Below are 13,605 nucleotides of genomic sequence, written 5' to 3'. Positions count from 1 at the left end.
ATGTATAATCCACCAAATGTCACACTTTGCAAATTTCATTTGAGAGATTTTGCCATTCTACATTCATGACACATGACCAACTCAATAAAATCAGGTTGAAAATATGCACTGATTGCTACAAAGTAGTGGTGACCCCAGTTACAAAGATTTGGGTTATACCCTATGAAAACAATTGGTGAGTTTGTATGCAGTGAAGGCCAGATTGTAACTGCTGAAATCAGCAACAGCCATAGCAGAGGAGGGATAAATGCTGAATCTTTGCAATAATGTGGAAGTTGTGCACTGGTTTTCCATTTATTCCAACACATTGTAGATGTTATAAACACATGATAGTCATTCAATAATTCCATATCCAGCTATGCCTATTAATGTGCATGTCAAAATTATTTTTTTGGTTAAAAATTTGCTTTAGCCATTTGATAAGAAATGAAAGGTTAGTTCAGTGGAAAATGTTAAGTTTTGACTCACCCTGTGAATTGCTTTCTGATTGCTTTCTTGACATAAGCAGTTAAACTTGCTCCTTAGCACCAGTGCCTTCCCTGCGTCCTCTCTATCCTTTCTCCCCCCTGCCCTGCCCTCCAATCTGTCCGGTCTTTCCACCCTGTTTTATTTCCTCCTTTCTTCCCACCCTGTTCTTCTTTCTTTGCCTGTCTATCTGCCTTGTGTTCCTTCCTCTCTGCCCTCTCCTTTCATCCCACATTTCACTCATCTAAAAAGTGAAGTGATCCTTTTAGTGTTTATATTCACTGAAATGTGTTTGAAACCCTGTCAGAGTTCTGCCCTATATTCATAATTAAAACCACCTGTAGTAGAGACACAAGAAAAAATGGAAACAATTCTGGTTGTGATTATTGTGTTAAATTGCTGGTATTCATGAAGTGAGCTCGAGATTTTTCTCAATTTGCAAGGCATTAAATATTTTCATTTGTAACTGTCTATATTAATACATTTGGTAAAAGATAAACATTCTCTGGTACAAAGGAATCATCCCCTCTGACCTTTTATACTTTTTTATTGGAATGTCAGATACACGGAGAGGAGGAAAGACAGAGTGGAAGATCTTCTGTCTGTTTATTCACTCCCCAAGTGACTGCCATGGCCAGAGCAGAGCCAATCCAAAGCCAGGAGTCTTCTGGATCTCCCATATGAGAACAGGGTCCCAAGGCTTTGGGCCATCTTGACTGTTTTCCCAGGCCACAGGCACGGAGCTGGCTGGGAAGCAGGGCCGCTGAGATGAGAACTGGCACCCTATGGGATCCTGGCATATGCAAGGCGAGGACCTTAGCTGCCCTGGACCCTCTTTTGTACTTTCAATCTTACTTCATCTATTGACATTTTTGCTAACACTGAATATTTAAGAGAGAAGTAATCAGAACACGGTGACAGTTTGTTAGTCATGTTGGCACATATGATAAAGTGATTTAATGGGAAGCAACATGGTGTATTGGAAAAGATTGTTGAGGTAAGGCTTTGATTCATATTTTAGTTCTGCCATTCATTAACTGGTTTCGAAAACCCATTAAGGTTTCCTTTGAAAATTGAAGTTAAATTTCTTAACACGCATTGTGTTCCTTCAGGCTGATAAGCATGAGTTAGTGCAGTATTATTAACATATAGATGGGTGATCAAAATGACTGATGACTTGTATGCTAGAAAATAGCCGTATTCCATTGTGATACAGGTAGTGCAGTCAGGGTGTGCAATCCCAGCGTTCTTTATGGGTGCTGATCTGTGCGCGAATGTTCTACTTCTTTAAAAAAGAAAAGAAAGAAAAAAATCTATTTACTGTCTCAGTTGAGTTGCATAATGAGGGAGAAAAAAAATCTCCCACTTACAGATTCATTTCCCAGATGGGTGCAACAGCCCGTGTCTAAAACATTGGGAGACCCAGAAGAAGCTCCTGACTCACAGCTTGAGTCTGGCCCGGCCCTTGCTGTAGAAACCATCTAGAGAGAGCAAACCACCTGATGAAACATCTCTCCCTCATGTCAACTTTCACATAAAGTCTTAAAAAGCAAATAGTCAGTTCTGTAAGGAGTACTCCTATTAGCAGAGCTGACTGGGTCAGAGGAAGCTAAAGAGAAGAAATGACACTTGATTTGGATTCTGAAAAGTGAATAGGGTATTATCAGGTAACCATATTGGCCAAAAGACATCCTGGGTGGATAGTATGAATCCAGCAACTGTAGGACTTCGGTAAGCCTTATAAGCGAACTGACTCTACAAGATGGAAAGTAGGTTGGCAAATTGGTGATCTATAATCTACACAGCCATGTTTGATCTGTTAAATGTCCCCAAGGATAATAGCTATCATGGGCACAAGTCCAGCTATGAGGATTGCGCTTCCATTCATTTCAGGCCTAAATACCACTCAGCTCTCCTTGACCCTGCATGGTTTTGCACTGGATTTTCTTTTTTTTTTTTTTCCTACTTATTTATTCCTGTGAGCAGGGTAGCTCAGTGGCGATTGTATTTCTGCCCCAGCATCCCTCCAAGTGGCCTCCTCCCCTGAACTACCCTTCGGCCACATTCTCAGAAGTCGTGCTGTCCTGGGTTCCAGCATTCCCTTGCTGAGCCTGGCAGTCACAGCTGGATACCATGGAAGGTCAACAGTAACAGCTTCTTCCATAGCCACCTCAGAGAGTTCTTGGCAAAGAATCCAAATGACAGCAGGTGCACCGGATACTCACTTTGTTAGGACCACGGACTTGGATGTGCATCCTGGTCCTCACCAAGTGAGTCCAAGTCAAGTTATTTAACTTCTTTGGGCCCCAATTTCATCTTCTGTGTGCGGAGGCTAATAGCACATTGTTGGTGGAACTGTGGTCAAAACTTTTCTGCAACAAACGTAGATTGAATGTTTGTTATAGTCACACAACTCTTTTAGGGTCACTGAGAATGGCAGAGGGGTGGAAGAATGACAGTGGGTGAAGGATGGCAGAGGGAGGAAGGAAGAGAAAGCCTTGTGCTGAGAGTTTTAAGGGAAAGCATCGTACATATATGGGATAAGGAAGTGGACTATTTCCAGCTCAGCTCAGTCAAGGGCTCTGTTACTGGCAAAATTATGTCCCAATTCACGTTAAAGCCTCCAATGTGACTGACCTTGAACATTGCATCTTTTTTTTTCTTGAAGACTTATTTGAAACACATAGTTATAAAGAGCACAAGCGAGAGAGAGAATCTTCAACCCATTGGTTCACCCTCCAAATAGCTACAATGACCAGGGCTCAGACAGGCCAAAAGCAGGAATTTCATCTGGGTCTCCCCTGTGGATGCAACAGAACTGAGTATTTGGGGTATCTTCTGTTACTTTCCCAGGTGTAATAGCAGGGAGCAGGATTAGAAGTGGAGCAGCTGTGTCCAAGCCAGTGCCATTATGGGATGCCAGCATTTCAGGTAGCAGCTTAAGCCACTATGCCATAATGAAGTTATTCCTGTTGAATGATATCCTAAGGGTGGGCCCTAATGCAATGGCTTCATTGTCCCTATAAAGGCAGCATAGTTGACAGAGCTCAGTCTTTCTGGACATTCAGGGCAACATCAGCCATCTCGCAGCCATAAAGAGAAGCCTCGTAAGGAACCAACCCTGGAAGATCAGCCTCTGTCTTTTGAGGGTGTTCACTCGTGCTGGCTCTGAGACTGACATGCCTTGGCATGTGGTTGCTGTTGAGTGATTGTGGGGAAAACATGCTGGAAAGTGAAGTGGAATACTAGTCAAGACTCCTCAGCCATGATCTATCTCTATAGCCAGGGTTCAATGCCAAGGGACATGGGTGCCAAAGTCACTGAAGCAAATGCTTTGCCAAGTAAAATGATGGGATGCTTACTGCTACACAACTCCTCTGGCTGCTGGGTAGAGGACTGAGTTCAGGAAGGAACTCCCATCCTGAAGACTGGTTAGGGAGATACAGGCGTGGTCTTAGAATGGAGGTTCCTGTGTCTTCCTGTGTGGTCACTTTTGCATCTGGGCCTCCCCTCACCTGGAACCCCACTGTCCCTCCATGACCCCCCACCTCTACCACTTCTCTGGAGCACTCATCCGCATCTTCACAATGCTTTCTTTACTGGTTCTTTGTCTTGCAGAAGGCACCCGTCGTGAAAGCATGTATTTCTGTTTATAGCTTTTTGCTTTACCATGTGTTATACATTGTCTGGCGTATGACAGGTGATCAGTCAATGCTGACTTACTAGAGGGATGAATGAATGGAAATGAATGAATGAATGAGTGGTTAAAACTTGGCGAAGAAGCACCAGGCACTGTACCCTGAAGCTTACCAACTGGTCACATGGAAGTGTGTAAGAGGTCGTGACTATTTGGTGAAACAAGATAAGGCAGAAACAGTAAGAAGCAGATTGCTTGCTACTTGGTAATTATTATTCCAAGTATTATTCTGTTTCTAAGCCCTCTGCATCTACTTCTTAATACATTTTGACCAAAAATGTCTGGTACTTGTAAAGCTTAATTCTGGGTCTATACAGATATGAATTTGAGGACAACGGGGTAACCACAAGCTCAAAGTTGTCCCTTCACAGCCACTTCACCATTTTCAAGTGAATGGGCACTTGTATGATCCTTCTGTTTTCTTGTCCCCAGTCTGTGCCCTGAGTGCTAATTCCCTCCAAGGACTACAGTCAAGCAGACACATTATTCAAAGTAATATGGATTGCAAACGCAAAATTTTTTATAGCATAATCAAAACCATGCCCTAAAGTGTAAGAAAACATGATATGGTTTAATCAATGAATCTGACCTTGCATGACACAAAAAGAACCAAAGATTTATTTGAGAAGTTTATAGCACATTATGAATTTATCTCATGTAACGTCGCATGCTATTTATTTTTTAAGTAACAAGATCCTCTCTGTGGCTTACCATAGCCTTCCTAGCACATGACGATGCCAAAGAAATTCTCCTTCACCCTTGGCCTTCACTTAGTGTCTTGAAGGATGATCTGCCTTCTGGAAAGAGCAAGAGCCAAAAGGGAAAAGCTCCACGGAACTTACGTCTAATAGTTTTCCGTAGATTCCTTCCTTTGCTGGGAATTGTGAGTGTCATCTTTGGGGTAATTGTGTTGTTTTTCACTAAAACACAGACTAACTGTTCAGTGGCATTGAATTTTTAATTTTGTTTTGGTCTTCATAAAACATAGAGTAGCAGTAAAGAAGGAGGGTGATCTTTTAAGTTGTTACTGTTTGAGAGACAAAGAGGTGCAGCCCAAGAAACAGAGATCTAGCTCCTGTTTGCTGGTTCTCTCCCTAGATCCCTCAAAAGCCTGGACTGGGCCCGGGACAGCAGTGAGCTGGTAACTGGGTGCCATAGCTGAATGGTAAGGGTGTAAGGGCCCGACACTTGCACCGTCAGTTGAGGCCCCCAGGACTGCATTAGGAGGGTTCCAGAATCCAGAGCTGGGGTACTTGAATGCAGGCACTTTATTGTAGGATGTGGGCATCTTATAACTGACATCTTGGCAGCTGGGCCAAATGCCCACCTCAGGTCTGTCCTTGAAAGCATGTATTTTCTACATTTAATACACATATTTCATGAGGAAAAGTCCCTAAGCAAATATCTTTTGCCATGAATTAACACATGGTGAATAAAAGCTTAATGTGGATAGAAGAATCCCTTTATCTCTGTCTTGGTGTGTTTGGGTTGTCATAACAGAATGCCACAGTCACAGAAACTGATTTCTCACGTTTCCAAGATGGCTTTGGGGCCTCTTTCAAATGCGCAGCAATTTGCTTCAGATCTCCTGACCTCATCATCTCCCAGAAGATCCCACATCCTAACACCGTCACATTGGGACTTAGGATTTCAATGTAGGAGTTTGGGGGAGAACACATACTCAACGCATTATAATTTATGGAACTAAGGCAAATTTTATCCAGCATTATTCTCTGTGGACTTCTGGGAATATAGGAATATTTCTTATCTAACACCTTTGGATATAATGACATTTATACATGAACTAGCCCTCCTCACTCACTTTTCTTCCATGCCGCTTCGACGCTCAGCCGAGAGCTATGCCCTGTCCTGTCGGGTGCTGCTCCTGTGTCTGCCCAGGACGTTACTCATGCAGTAGGAGTGACACAGCTTTGCAGGCATTGCATGGACCTCATGTGCTGCCTTGACCATTTCCCTGCTTTCATTCGTTGTTGTTTATTCCCTGTGCCATCCTTCTCCATGAGCAATGCCAACACAGAACATGCGAGGAGTCTCGGCTGCACTTTCTCACCACACTTTCCCTGCATTTCTTTCCTCCTTTACGAATGTCTGTATCTTCTCCGTCTGCCATCTGGCTTTTGGCATTGGTTTCCTAAGCAGACTCAGCCTTCTGGTTATACCAGATTCTATCCATCTCCAACTTTCTGATTAGAGACATATTTCAGAAACTCAAGTGCAATCAGTCTTACTAGCCTCATTGTTAATTTCTTGTTTAAATTGCCAATTATTAAACTGTAAACTGATAGACCAGCAAGTTAGTCATTTCTGTCTTCCCTCCCCCCCCACACACACACCATTGCTTGTCCACTGACTTGTGATATTCTGAAATTCTTCTGTCATGCATGGTTTTCTGTCTTTGCTCTTTTTTTAAAAGATTTATTTATTTTCAATTGCAAAGTCATATATACAGAGAGGAGGAGAGACAGAGAGGAAGACCTTCTGTCTGATAGTTCACTCTCCAAGTAGCCACAATGGCCGATGCTGTGCCAATCTGAAGCCAGGAGCTTCTTTCTGGGTCTCCCATTTGCATGTAGGATCCCAAGACTTTGGGCCATCCTCAACTGCTTTCCCAGGCAACAGGTAGGAAGCTGGATGGAAAGCAGGGCTGCAGGATTAGAACCAGTGCCCATATGGGATCCTGGTGTGTTCAAGGCAAGGACTTAAGCTGCTAGACTACTGTGGATTGGAAGTGGAGCAGCCAGAATATTAACTAATGCTCATATGGGATGTGGTGCCACAGAGAAAAATTTGCCTGTTAGCACCACTGCTCCAGCCCTATAATTTTGCTTTAATGTGCACATGTGGAAGTAGGTGAAGCCCATACTACCGGCAAGAAGCAGAGGCTCCTAATTTCAAGGTTGCAGGGGGGAGACAGGCCGTTGACTTGCATTTGACAGAAACTCAAAGGCAGGCAGACAAGCAGGGCAACTTTAGAGTGAAACAAAGGGTAGGTTTTGGATGCTCTCTAATGCGGATTGCTCATCTGGGGAAGCTGGACTTGAACTTACACTAGAGGGGCCATCTCTGGTGGCTGGTTCAGAAAAGCAGCTTGGTTTTCTCCAGTTGTTACTCACTTGGGAAAGAGAAGATGGCTGTCTGATCAACTCATGACTCCATGAACTGATAGCTAAAGAATCCGAGGTGTAGTCTTCTAACTGGCTCCTGAAATATTTGTGGTCAGAGTTCGATTGTCATGTGTTATCTGGCCAAGATCCATGTATGTATGTGATTTCTCAAGCCCAATCAATTTTTGTTGGGTTATTAAATGAAACTTCCATCTTGGTAATTCCCTCCTTCCCAGCCTAATGGTAGAATTATAATGCCCCAATTTCTTTATCCCTCATCTTTCTCCTTTTTAATATGGAGGGGGAAAAAGATTCCCTGTCAGCCTAGGAGTGATATGTGAAAGAGAAAGTAGAAGTTCCCACAGCCTTGTCCACTTTGCTATATCCCCATTCTTGTAAAAAATAAAAGTTGGAGACACAAGGTCGCTCCTCATTCAGTTTCTTCCCATTGCAGCTCTGATTTTGACTACATGTCTTCTTAATGATAACTCCTTGGGATCATTTGAGAATTTTATGTAACTTCTTGCTTTACAGATAAGTAAGCTGACCTTCAAAATGAACTTCTCCCACAGAACAAGAATAATAATATGCCACCCACCCCAGAAGGGAAACATGCAGATGAATGAAATAATGTTTGCACAGACGTTGGCACTGCAGACAATATCCTAGTAGCACGATTCTTGATTTTTGAAGTGTTCAGATCCCACTTCTATAGAATTCAAAGCCGGTGCAGAATAAAATGAATTTCCTGTCACGCTTTGCGTGGTGGCACATGGCTATATGATGACATTAGACAAATTAAGAGCTAGGTTCTAGCAAAGTTTCTGACAGATGGGGTTGGCTTGGTGGCGGGGGTGTGATGGTGGTATGCATTCATATCCTCCTTGGTAGAAAAGCAATGGGCTAAGGCATCAACCGAAAACACTTATGCAGCTAAATTTACAGAAATATCTCTACTCATCTGCTAGGGAAAGCTTCGGCTAAGCAAGTTAATTTTTGTCCTTAGGTATTTGCATAGTAATTGTATTGAGTCTGAATACGCATCTGCATAGAAATAGTTCTTTTTCTCTCCATCGTATTCTTTGGAAAATGATGAATATAGTTCTTGGCAAGTCATTTAACAATAGAGTATTGATGCTGAATACTTGATTGCTTTTTTAGGTCTGAACGTTTTTATAAATTGGTGTTTGAGCCCCTAGTCTGCTGCATGTTGATGTCGGTGTGTTTATTGTTGTAACTAGGTAAAATTCCTTTGTGTTTTCTGTATGCACTTGGTTTATGGGCATTAAAATGTAATCTCAAGTAATGAAATGTTCTAAACATCATTAGAAATTTGTCATTACATATATTTGTATGGGGGATGCAGTGTTTAAACACATACTTTTTTGGACTGCTGCGATGCTCATGAAAAGTGGGATCATTTGAGCTGTCTGCAGGGATGGCTCCAGAAAACATTAAGTGACCTCAGGTGTTAAGCCATTGCAGGATTTGACCAACCGTGGAGTTTCCAACTTTCTTCACTTCCCCAGTGTATCCAAGGACATTTCACACTTCATATGCTTTTACAACCATCAGGGTTTCTAGAAATTGCCAAGGGGATGAAGAATGAAACTCTGTTCACTGGTACAATTAGCTGATCACATATAGTCACTTTACTTGGCTAGGTGCGTTTTGAATGCACGTGTTTCTTTCTATATCAGCTTAGGGACAATTTCCAGTTCAGAAGTTTTGAACAACTTTTTGTCTTCCTGAATGAAATTGTTCTCTGTGCCTGTTAGAAACTCATTTGTCCCGATTCCAGGATTTGTTCTCTTTGAAATTTGAAAAATAGCAGAAATTATTCTACTGAACTCTAGATGGAAATGAGGTGATATATTAGCATGATGACTTTTTCTGGTAGTATCTTGGAACTTTTTCTTCAGTCTTTTTTTAATTTATTCATTTTTTATTGGAAAGGCAGATTTACATAGAGGAGACAAAGAGAGAAAAATTTTCTATCTGCAGTCCCAAATGGCTGTAATTGCCAGAACTAAGTCATCTGAAGCCAGGAGCCAGGATCCTCTTCCAAGTCTTGTACAGAGATGCAGTGTCCCAAGGGTTTGGGCCATCCTCCACTGTTTCCCAGGCCATATTCAGAGAGCAGGATCAGAAGTGGAGCAGCTGGTACACAAACTGGCACACTTTGTGGGCGTTTGTGGGAGACAGGCACTTGCAGGTGGAAGTTTAGCCTGTTGAGCCACCACACTGGCTCCTGCTCTAGATGTTTTGCCTACATTGACAAATGAACACACCATCCAGTGTCAGGGAGTTCTAGTGGCACACTCCTGGCACACACCCAAAATCTGAGTAGCCATCCTACTCATGGCCTAGAACACCATTTTTAGTTGTGTGGCCATCAACCTGCCAGCATTCTAGTGCACTGCCTTAAGCACATCCTCATCTGAGCTTCATGATGACATCCTGTGAGTCTCTCTAGAAGCCTACTTGAGGCTTACAGGAAACACTGACTCTTCCCCAATGTGTGGCAAATGTGTTACCCACGTTCGTCACTGTTCAAAAAATTCCATCCAAAAGAAACTTTAACCTATGTGGCATCTGTGTGAGGATCAACACATGGCCGTCCAAATGTGATGATCATTAGCTCTTCAGAATATTTATTTTGGATCTGAAATTCCCCCTATAGTTTTCTAAATGTTCCTTTTTGTTTGCTTCACCCACCCACCAGCCCACACATTCTACTTGGCTGCAAGTGCTTTGGGAAGCTTTTCTCTGTAGCACCCCATTTGCGATGTTAAAGAGCAGGCAAGTATGAATCACCGTTATTATTCTGTCTAGCTCCCAGCTCACAGGGATGATGTAGAAGGCACACTTCGCGTTGCAAGACTCTAGGAGAGTGCTTTAGTTTTCCTTTTCAATTTATTTATTAAGAGGCAGAGATAGACAGAGAATCAGGATAAACTGCAACGTGCAAGGCTGGCTAGGGCAAAGTCCAATCCAGAACACGATTGAGAGCCCCCACACAGGTGGTGGGACCCTAAATACTTGAACTGTTGCCACGATTTCCCAGGTTCAGCACTAGCTAGATTGAGGAGCTGGTATCAGATATCAAGCCGTCATTCTCTGTCATGGGATGCAAGCATGCCATAGGCTATGCACCCACTCCACAATAACGAAGGAAATATTCCGTATTCATGCTATCTAAGCCAACAAGCATCTGCCACATAGGGTTAATGAGCACTTGAAGATGGCCAGTATGGCTGGGGAACTTACTTCATTCCATTTAGTTTGATTTAAATCTAAGTACCTACGTGTCATATTTGGTTATTCTTCATGACCTGATTAAGGTCTTTAATATCATCAGCTTTGCCCAAGAATGGCAGTCTTGTGGTTGAGGACTTCTTACTCATCCCTGAGTTACCAGGATTGGCAGAGGGCTAAGAACTTCATGGTGTGTAGGAAATGACATTTCTGCTAAATCTATTCTTCATGCATGTGGGCCGATGCATAGAACTGTCAACTTATATAAAGGTTTGAATCAACCCACAAGACACAGGAGTTAAGCAGTTCTGCCTCGACCAATTACAGGGTAATTTCTGACAAGTCACGTAATCGTTTTAACTACCAGTTTCCTCATCTCAAAATAGCAGTCATGGTTATGGCAACACAATACCTATGTCAGAGGATTGTTGACATGAAATTTGTGGCAAATCAATTTTTTAATGGGATTTGCTCTACAAATACTGGATTTTGAGATTGCATCAGTATGTGTTCTTCCCTCCCCTACCTGCTTGCATTTTTGGCAAAAAAAATAAAGATGCCTTATACAGACAGAGGGTGATTGAGTTGAGAGGTGAAATTATAATACACAGCTACATCTTCAAATCTTTCCTCAGAAGGGTGAAGGAGATGGGCTTTCATAAATTTTACTGCATTTTTCTTTTTATAGAAATGAACATATTTGAAGTATAGCATTTCGTCTTGTTTGACTTAAGCCATTCATAAAATAAGTGATATAAATACCTCACTAAGTGTGATTGCAATTTCATAATTCCAGCTCGTCTTAAATATACCCAATTCCAACTTGCCTAAAACCTAAATTTCTCATCTCACTGACGACTGCATTTTCTCATAAGCAAAGATGTGTGGAATAGCTTCTATTTTTCTTAGTCTTTGTTCACACACATTGATTTGTTTTGTTGCCCACTTCATGGAAATCAGAAAACTCATATAACTGAACCTTCAGCAAGTGGGTCGAGCCCCGTTCTAAACACCGTGTGTGTATAAAGTCGCTGAGTTTTTATTGACACTGCATAAAGCTTGAAGCTCTTTTACTGTCTGTTGCTGCACTCCCTGCCAGAAATATTGATGTCCTCTAATTTCTGTTGCTGGCATGGAAGAGCCACCAGCGCCCTTTGTGTGGTCATGATTTATACATGGGTTATGCTGGTCACTTCACCAAGGAAGGCTGAAGAAGACAAATCAAGGCATGTCTGGCAGAGCGCAGATGGATTTGTTTCTTTGAGTGTTTGTAGCTTGTAAACTGTGTTTATGTATCTTAAACAATCTCCACAGGCCTTCCTAAATAATTTAAATGTTTTGTTTAAAACTTGGTGCTGCAGTGAGCCTATCTTCAAGCTATTTGTGTTCATCAACGTTTCCTTTATGTACCTTTTAACTGCATGTTTAAAATCTAAAGTCCATTAGTCAGTTTGGATCAATGTGAAAGTGAAACATGTTAACCACCTCTGGAAACCCCATCACCATTGTGTTCATTGCAAGATTCTGTGGCAGAACAATCCTTTGGGGTCACCACACCAGCTCCCTGCTTTCTTTCCTGAAACAATAGGGCTTGAATGCAAGACACTCAGTCATGTCTCAGACCACTGTGACCAGGTTGTCTACTGCTGAATAAGAGGCAGAAAACAACTTGGAGAACAGTGTGTGTGTGTGTGTGTGTGTGTGTGTGTGTGTGAATAAATAAGTCAAAGAATTGTGTTTAAATATTTGTATTTGTTTTTTTATTGGAAAGTCAGACATACAGAGAGGAGGAGAGACAGGAAGATCTTCAATCTGTTGATTTACTCCCCAAGTGACCACAACAGCCAGAGCTGTGCCAATCCAAAGTCAGGAGCCCTGAGCCTCTTCAGGGTCTCCCACATTGGGTGCGGGGCCAAGGCTTTGGCTGTCTTCAACTGCTTTCCCAGGCCACAAGCAGGGAACTGGATGGGAAGCAGGGCTGCTGGGATTAGAACCGGCGCCCATATGGGATGTGGGCATGTGCAAGGTAAGGACTTTAGCCACTAGGCTACCATGCCAGACCCAGGCAATGAATTTTATAGAGAACGCTTTTGTATGTTATTTGAACCTTGAATAAATGAAAATTTCTTTTATTTGACTTCTTTTTAAAATTTTATTTGGAAGGCAGAGTTAACAGAGAAGGGGAAACAGAGAACGAGATAGAGAGATCTTCCATTTGATGGCTCACTTCCCAAATCACCTGAAAGGCCAGAGCTGGGCCTGTCCCATGCTGACATCTGAGAAATTTCCTCTGGGTCTCCTGTGTGAGTACCAGGGCCTGAGGTCCTAAGCCATCCCGCACTGCTTTGCAGGGCATAAACAGGGAGCTTGATTGGAAGTGTAGAAGCCAGGACACAAACTGGTACCCATATAGGATGTTGGAATTGCTTGCTACCTCCAGCACCTCACACCACTGACCAGCTCCTCTTGGACTTCTTAGGTAGGCTGGTATTTTCTTTTCAGAACATGTTTGTCTTTTTCTGTTTTCTTTCCTTTAAAAAAAAAAAGATTTATTTATTTGAACAAAAACACAGAGAGGGAAAAATCTTCATCCACTGATTCACTCCCCATATGGCCATAAAGGCTAGGGCTTGTCCACACCAGCAACGTGCGCCAGGAACTCCAGCCTGGTCCCCCATGGCAGTGGCAGGGTCTGATACACTTGGTTCTTCTGATGCCTTCACATGAGCGTTAATGGAGGGCTGGATCAGTAGTGGAACAGCCAGAGTTCAAACCAGCATCTTAGGAGCTTATCCTGCCAAAGCCTCCCTGGCCTCTGCAAACATCAGGCTTATGATTCTTCCAGCCACAAACGAGCTGGCTGAAGGAACATCAGTTGAACTAATATAATTCTGAGCTAGTCAAAAACGTTCCGCCATGATTAGGCATACCACAGCATCATTTTCAATCTGCTTTAGACCCTCACCTGTGGCAACTGAAGATTCTGGCGTGGAGCTGAATCCTTGACACCTTCCTGGCGATTAAGCCAGGGTGTCTCTCAGTTATGCCGGTTTTATCTAA

The 13,605-nt window shown here is 42.6% G+C and overlaps 1 protein-coding gene across 2 annotated transcripts in view; it reads left to right on the top strand.

Moving 5' to 3' along the window:
* Window positions 1–13,605, top strand: part of PLCB1 (phospholipase C beta 1) — a 616,791-nt gene that overhangs the window by 273,582 nt on the left and 329,604 nt on the right. The window lies entirely within an intron of this gene.

Source organism: Ochotona princeps, chromosome 22, assembly GCF_030435755.1.
Source record: "Ochotona princeps isolate mOchPri1 chromosome 22, mOchPri1.hap1, whole genome shotgun sequence".
Classification (NCBI taxonomy): Eukaryota; Metazoa; Chordata; class Mammalia; order Lagomorpha; family Ochotonidae; genus Ochotona; species Ochotona princeps.
This window is presented reverse-complemented; position numbering and strand designations above follow the sequence as displayed.